Raw genomic sequence first — 6,000 nt, 5'->3', positions numbered from 1 at the left:
GAGGCCACGAGACATCCTGTTCATTTTGTCGCTATTTCGCGATATACGTCTACCGCAGAAAGTCAAGAGTGGTTGACGCAGACAGACGATTTTTCTTCCAGTTATGTCATCCATCCATCCATTTTCTTTTGCCCATAACCACATTGGGTGAACTTGATAGAGCTCATCCCAGCGGACTTTGGGTGCGACGTGGCGTAGATCCTGGACTGGACGCCAGCCAATTCCACGACACATGGATAAGCAAGCATTCACACTCGCATTCGCATTGGTTTACAGTCTTCAATGAACCCTAACATACAAGCGCTGGGAGAACATGAAGGATTCAAACGCAGAAGCCCAGTACTGTGAGGCAGCCATGCTAACTAACCACTACAACACCAAGCACGTCATATCAAATAGAGGACAGGACAATTGTTCAATTTCCTGAGCTTTTCAAATGTTCAGTTGTCTTCTATGATTCCAGCAGAAACTGGGTTAGGGCATACCCGTCATACTTCTATCATCTTGACAACATTGGTCTTGGCAAGATGAGCAGGATCGTCAGATCTTAGCAACGTACATGAAAGATGTGTCGTGTGTCGATGCCAGTCATTTTTATAACGGTACAGAAATGAGAAGAGACTGAATTATCAGATGAGGAGCTTTTGTTACCTTCAAGCCTCCCAGTGGATTTTACACTTTCATGTTTCAAGATGTCCTCGGCCATCCTCAAGCTGAAATAAAAGCCTTTCATCTCTTTTGTCAGAGCGCTAAAGAAATTAATAGAAAATTCTCCTGCTTGAGCCGTTCCCGTCCTTCCCCTTAAATCCCCAAAATGTCACCTGTGGAAACTTTAATAACTGGACAACGTATGTGGGACAGAGCAAGTACAAACTTAGCCGGGTACAATATGGCTGCCACCTACAGGATGGACCAAAAAGAGGAATTAAAGGTTCAGAATCATTGAGGAAAGGCTGAGGCTAAGCCGGCAATGATTCGACTGATGGGCAGCAACTCTTCCATCGCACCTCAGCTTGTTCACTAATGAACTAAATAGTAACATGAATTGCTACTTTCATACAAATACGAATGTGACGAAGCAGCAAACAAAGTCCTTCGGTGGGGGGAAGCACAAGGTTTAACCCTATCTAGCAGTCGCATTGTCTAGATCACTGAGGTCAAATTCAATGCAAACTAATTTTGGTTTTAAGCACAACTACTCACAACTACTCAATTGTTATTTTAACAAGGCCATAATGAGCCTATAACTGCAATGATACTCAATAGAGGGCAGTTAACGAAAATGAAAACCAAAACAAAATGGGAGTGGTGTGTGCGGGTTTGTTTGTTAGCAGGCTACTTCCTGGTTCACAGAAGATCATCGTGAGCAGATGCTTAGCATTCTGCGCGGGGGTGTGTGTGTGTCTGGGGGGGGGGCGCTTCCAACCATGACACAAATTCCTGTACCAGCTCCTTTGTCCAAATCCTCACCAAATGCAGAGGTTTCTTCTTCTTTGCAGGCAGCAAGATTTCGCGTTGTAGACTTTAATGTGACTATTATCATCAACCTTGCAGAAAAGTCACAAAAAACAAACCAAAAGGGATTTTCCTTCCAAATGCCAGTAGATGTCACTAAACCTAGGCCATCTGCTTCCTTGTTGTTGTCCAACAGACTCGGGTCTTGAACGGAAAGAAACACAAGAATTTGACAGTTAGCCACAATTCTGATAACGCAATGTTCAAGTGAACAAACACACACAGTATTTGACACCAAGGGGGTCCGTCTCTGAGGGGATTTCAGACATAAAGTGACTTGAAAAAAAACACTTGAAAACTCTACGTACTGGTAGCTTATTATGGGTGTTTGATTAGTATCAGAATCGCCCAAAAAAGAATAACAGAAAATTAAAAGTTCAACATGTGTCTACGACTGGTGTGATAATCGGAAAAGTAAAAGTAGTAAGTAAAACTCAGAGACAAAATGCAGATATCCACTTAATGTAAATTTAATAACCATTGCGATACTAGTTTTACTTTTGTATTGTATGTTTTTCTTCAACGACGTTGCGCCAATTTGCAACACTGAGTGGGTAAAGGACCTCTATATCGTATAACAGTGTTCCTGAAACAACTTTTTTTTGCCAATTTTTACGTTACTAGAAATGTAAGATCTTTCATTCTGAAACAATTATATTGTTATTGTAGAATAACATCGTAAACAAGGGTAGAATAAGGACTGTAAACTCGTAACTTTTAAAAGGCCTGTCAGGTATGGTGTGCAATTGTGTGAGAAACAGAGAGAACATCTATCAATTCAGCTAGCAATTATTGCTCATCATTTGGATTTTGGACCTGGAACAGGCTCACCACAAAGGGATTTAGGCAGTATACCACAGGAGCAGGAACATTAAAAAAAAAAAAGTCTTGCTGCTTTTGCTACATTAGCATGACTTACCTCCTTGTGGCCGCCTGGGGAACTGCACGTTTCGGGCAAGTCAACAAAATGGCTGACTGCTGCATGATGTCAGCAGAATGAGGAACTCAGCAACGTGGCACTCCACGTTAGGATCTTGACACATTTGATGCATGGAAGTGTTTTGTTGTTGTTGTTGATACAATACTATTTTATTGTTGCCATATAAATTGTGAATTGGGTGTCACCTACAATGTGATGTATGATAATTCAAAGTAAACCAAGTGGCAACAAGTGATACGATTACAATGTTTGTGCTTTTAAGCATTTGAACCGCTTGTGGGTCGCATCGTGTCTTCAGTGAGTGTAAACACAGCGGTAGCGGAAATGCATCGTTTGGAACGTCCACGTAAATAGATGTGAAAAAAGCCATTTGGCAACTAAATGGGAATGGGAACTGCAGTGTAAATCCATCTTCGACCAAACAGCGTGGTGGGCAAAGTGTGGCCCGCGGGCTTCTGTTCTTTAATCAGGCCTGCCGAGCATGTACAATATCGAGACTGCTGTAAAAACATTTACAATGGTTGCATGCAGTTAGCCGCCTCTTCCTACAACTGGTTAAGTGAATAACACTTGTGTTACATTGTAAGTCAAATGGACCCGTGTTGAAGTTGAATTCTAGGAAGAAAAAAAGTAGTATAGCCCTGTTCTTTTGTTCTCTTTGTTACAGTAAACCCCTCCGATTCGCAAATCACCTTCCACGATCTCGCTTACGCGCAAATTGACTTCACCCATTTGTGATTTCTGTAACACCTTCAGTTTCTGCCCAAATACCTTGCTCCGTCTACGGTGCCATTTTGCCGAGCACTGGTAAACAGCTGATAGCTGGCTGGCTTGACAGCGTACAGCGGTGTCCAGCAGAGGTTCGACAGGCAGGAGAGAAAGCAGGGTGGTGAACTTCTCAAGATGATGCAGAGAAAGGTAATGCCATTGGTGGAAGTTAACAGCTGATCATCTGGTAGCGACTGGCTGCTCAACGTAACGTACATTAAGTGCTTTTTTAATTTCCGTCCCTTTATTCAAAAACAGGACATTATTTCCAATTGAAAGTGCAGAAAATGGACAGACATAAATTGAGGCAGTTACTGATTTGGTCCATAACGTCAGAAAATAAACAAAAATTGATCCATTCATCAACCATTAATCATTATCAAAATAGTTGTTAATTTGATAATCGTTTAGATGTCGATTAATTGATGAATTGTTACACCTCTTTCTATATAATATACATACATATATATATATATATATATATATATATATATATATATATATATATATATACACACATATATGTGTGTGAGTGTATTTAAAAAATTTGCCTATGTGTCACAAAAACTTAAATCCCTGACAGGAAAGTGGGAATTGGTATTTTTAAGTCTTTCCTAAGTGGCGACATGCAGACTAGCGTCCTCATGAAATGTTAGATTTTTTTTTTGGCGGGGTCCAGATTTCAACCTCTATCTGCTGTTATGTCAATCTTATCCGCCCATGACCTTTAGAATCCGTTGCGCCGGCCGATGTACTTTTAACCATATTGGCAATAGGGACTGTTTCTTTAACCAATCAGGTTTCAAATTTGCATCAGCTGCCCCACAATAACTGAAGCTTTTTCTTCTGTCCTCTGATTGGTTGGTCAGAGCAAGCAAGTTCTGACTTGCGAAAACCCTTTGGTCACAATTTGTACACATTAATACATTTATTAATCTCCATCTCCGGTGAGTTCTCTTAACTGATTTTTTTTTTCGTGGTCATTTTAGATAATTATTGATTCTGACCTGCTTCAGATGATGTGCGTGGAACAGTTGCGTGCTGACATATTGCGCTTTTATTGACGGTTTCTATAATTGCGATTACGCATTAAGCGGTGGATCAAGTCAGGCAAGTGCCCGTTGAAGACCCGCTTCCCAAATCCACGGCCAGCCAATGTGAGATCCGAACCCTGAACCTACAGAACCGTGAGACAAATGTAGTGCACCTTGCTGATCCAGCGTAAAGCAGTTTCAAGTGAACAGTGCTTGCTTGCTTGGGGGTTGTCGTTCGATCTGACTCCCCCCCCCCCCCCCCCCCCCCCCCCGCCATTTAACCCCTCCCCCTCAGGTCAACCAAGCCCGGCCCCTACCGTTTCCCATCCGCCATGTTAACGTTTTGTGTCAGTGCGGTCTGGACGTCCACTGTTTCAGCGCAGCTTCGGCATCAGTCCCAACAGGAGCGAGTCTAGTGTGGACTTTCGTAGGCCCTACCTAGCTACCTACCTACCTTCCGGTTGTGGCTGTGGCAGAGAGCTCTCACACGCACACCGTCAAAGACACGAGCCAACCGACGACCGGGACGCGAGGGCTGGTAGAGTCCACCATCTCCCCTCCCACTCGGCTTCTTCCTCCTCCACTGGCTCTTCGCTCTTCCCGCCTCCGCGCCACAGACTTTTTTTTTTATTTTTTAATTTGTGTGTGTGCGTGCGCGCGTGCGCGCGTGTGTTGGAAAAGAGGAGGAGCTACTGCAGGCGACTGGACGACTGAGTGAAGACTGCTGGAGTCGGCTCGCGAGCGCCAAAGCGAACCGAGCACCGCACCGTAGCCGTCGGTCGCCGTTGTGGCACATTTAACCGGCTCCCCCCGCCCCTCCACAGCTTTCCGGGCCAGCGGACTATACTATAGAAAGTAGGGTTGTTAAGTACATCCCGAGGCGTTGAAGAGGAGCGGACGGACTTATTTCTCGCGAATCGGGAAAAATCGTGGGAACATCGCTTGACGACGCCACTCTCGGTGAGTGATGGTACTGCGGCTACAGCTAGCATACAAGAGGAAAAGCTCTTTTTTTGCGTATTTGTACAACACATAAACATTTTTATCACAGTGGGCTCTTCATCAAGACACATTTTTACCTGTTACACTATGTGTACAGTTTTATTTCAATTGGAGAGTCTTACATTTTGCACTTTTAAGCTGACGCGATTCGTTAGCCTTTGCTTTTCGGAATTGTATGACTCCTGCAGTTATTTATTTATTTTTACCACTAATCATTATATTTAGTTTTTTGTTTTGGCTTACTTTTTTGTTTCCTTAAACGTTCACATTTCTCGATTAATCCAAACCATAATGACGTCGAAAAATGTCCAACTCACTCACAGAATCTTATTTCACGTTCCAAATATTCCCACTTTTTGCAGAAAAATAACACATTTTCCTTGACAAAATTCTCAAATTGCTGGAGACATTTGATACATTTTTCAAATCCTTCCATGTTTCTCAACCGTTTAAAACCGTTTAAAAGTCGAGATGTCCAGTTCATTCAGGCTGGCTTGGGATTTTTCATACGTTATTTCCTTCCACATTTCTCGACCCAATTATTCCAGCGTCAAACTGTAAAGCTCATTCATGAGGACGTTAGCACTTCATGTATTTTGGATGCTATTTTGCCATGTTACCATACCAACTGTTAGCATGTTAGCATTTCGGAAATTCTCATTCGAGATAGCACCAAAATACACGAAGAGGTGCAAAACTTTTCTCAATTGGCGTCAGGCCTTTTTCTTTGTCTGTCGATCT

At 42.8% G+C, this 6,000-nt stretch overlaps 1 protein-coding gene and 1 long non-coding RNA gene across 2 annotated transcripts in view; one reads left to right on the top strand and one right to left on the bottom strand.

Moving 5' to 3' along the window:
• Nucleotides 1-817: 817 nt before the first annotated feature.
• LOC133477096 (uncharacterized) lies at nucleotides 818-4,851 on the bottom strand. The gene is made up of 2 exons (XR_009788235.1): nucleotides 4,712-4,851; nucleotides 818-1,659 (listed from the first exon to the last, which is right to left on the bottom strand). It is a non-coding gene; the product is annotated as an uncharacterized LOC133477096 (long non-coding RNA).
• Nucleotides 4,852-4,927: 76 nt separating this feature from the next.
• atf7ip (activating transcription factor 7 interacting protein) overlaps nucleotides 4,928-6,000 on the top strand; it is a 39,820-nt gene continuing 38,747 nt past the window's right edge. Inside the window, exon 1 of the mRNA XM_061771461.1 lies at nucleotides 4,928-5,217. The gene's annotated coding sequence lies outside the window, so the exon portion shown is untranslated. The remainder of the gene's footprint in view (nucleotides 5,218-6,000) is intronic.

Source organism: Phyllopteryx taeniolatus, chromosome 4, assembly GCF_024500385.1.
Source record: "Phyllopteryx taeniolatus isolate TA_2022b chromosome 4, UOR_Ptae_1.2, whole genome shotgun sequence".
NCBI lineage: Eukaryota > Metazoa > Chordata > Actinopteri > Syngnathiformes > Syngnathidae > Phyllopteryx > Phyllopteryx taeniolatus.
This window is presented reverse-complemented; position numbering and strand designations above follow the sequence as displayed.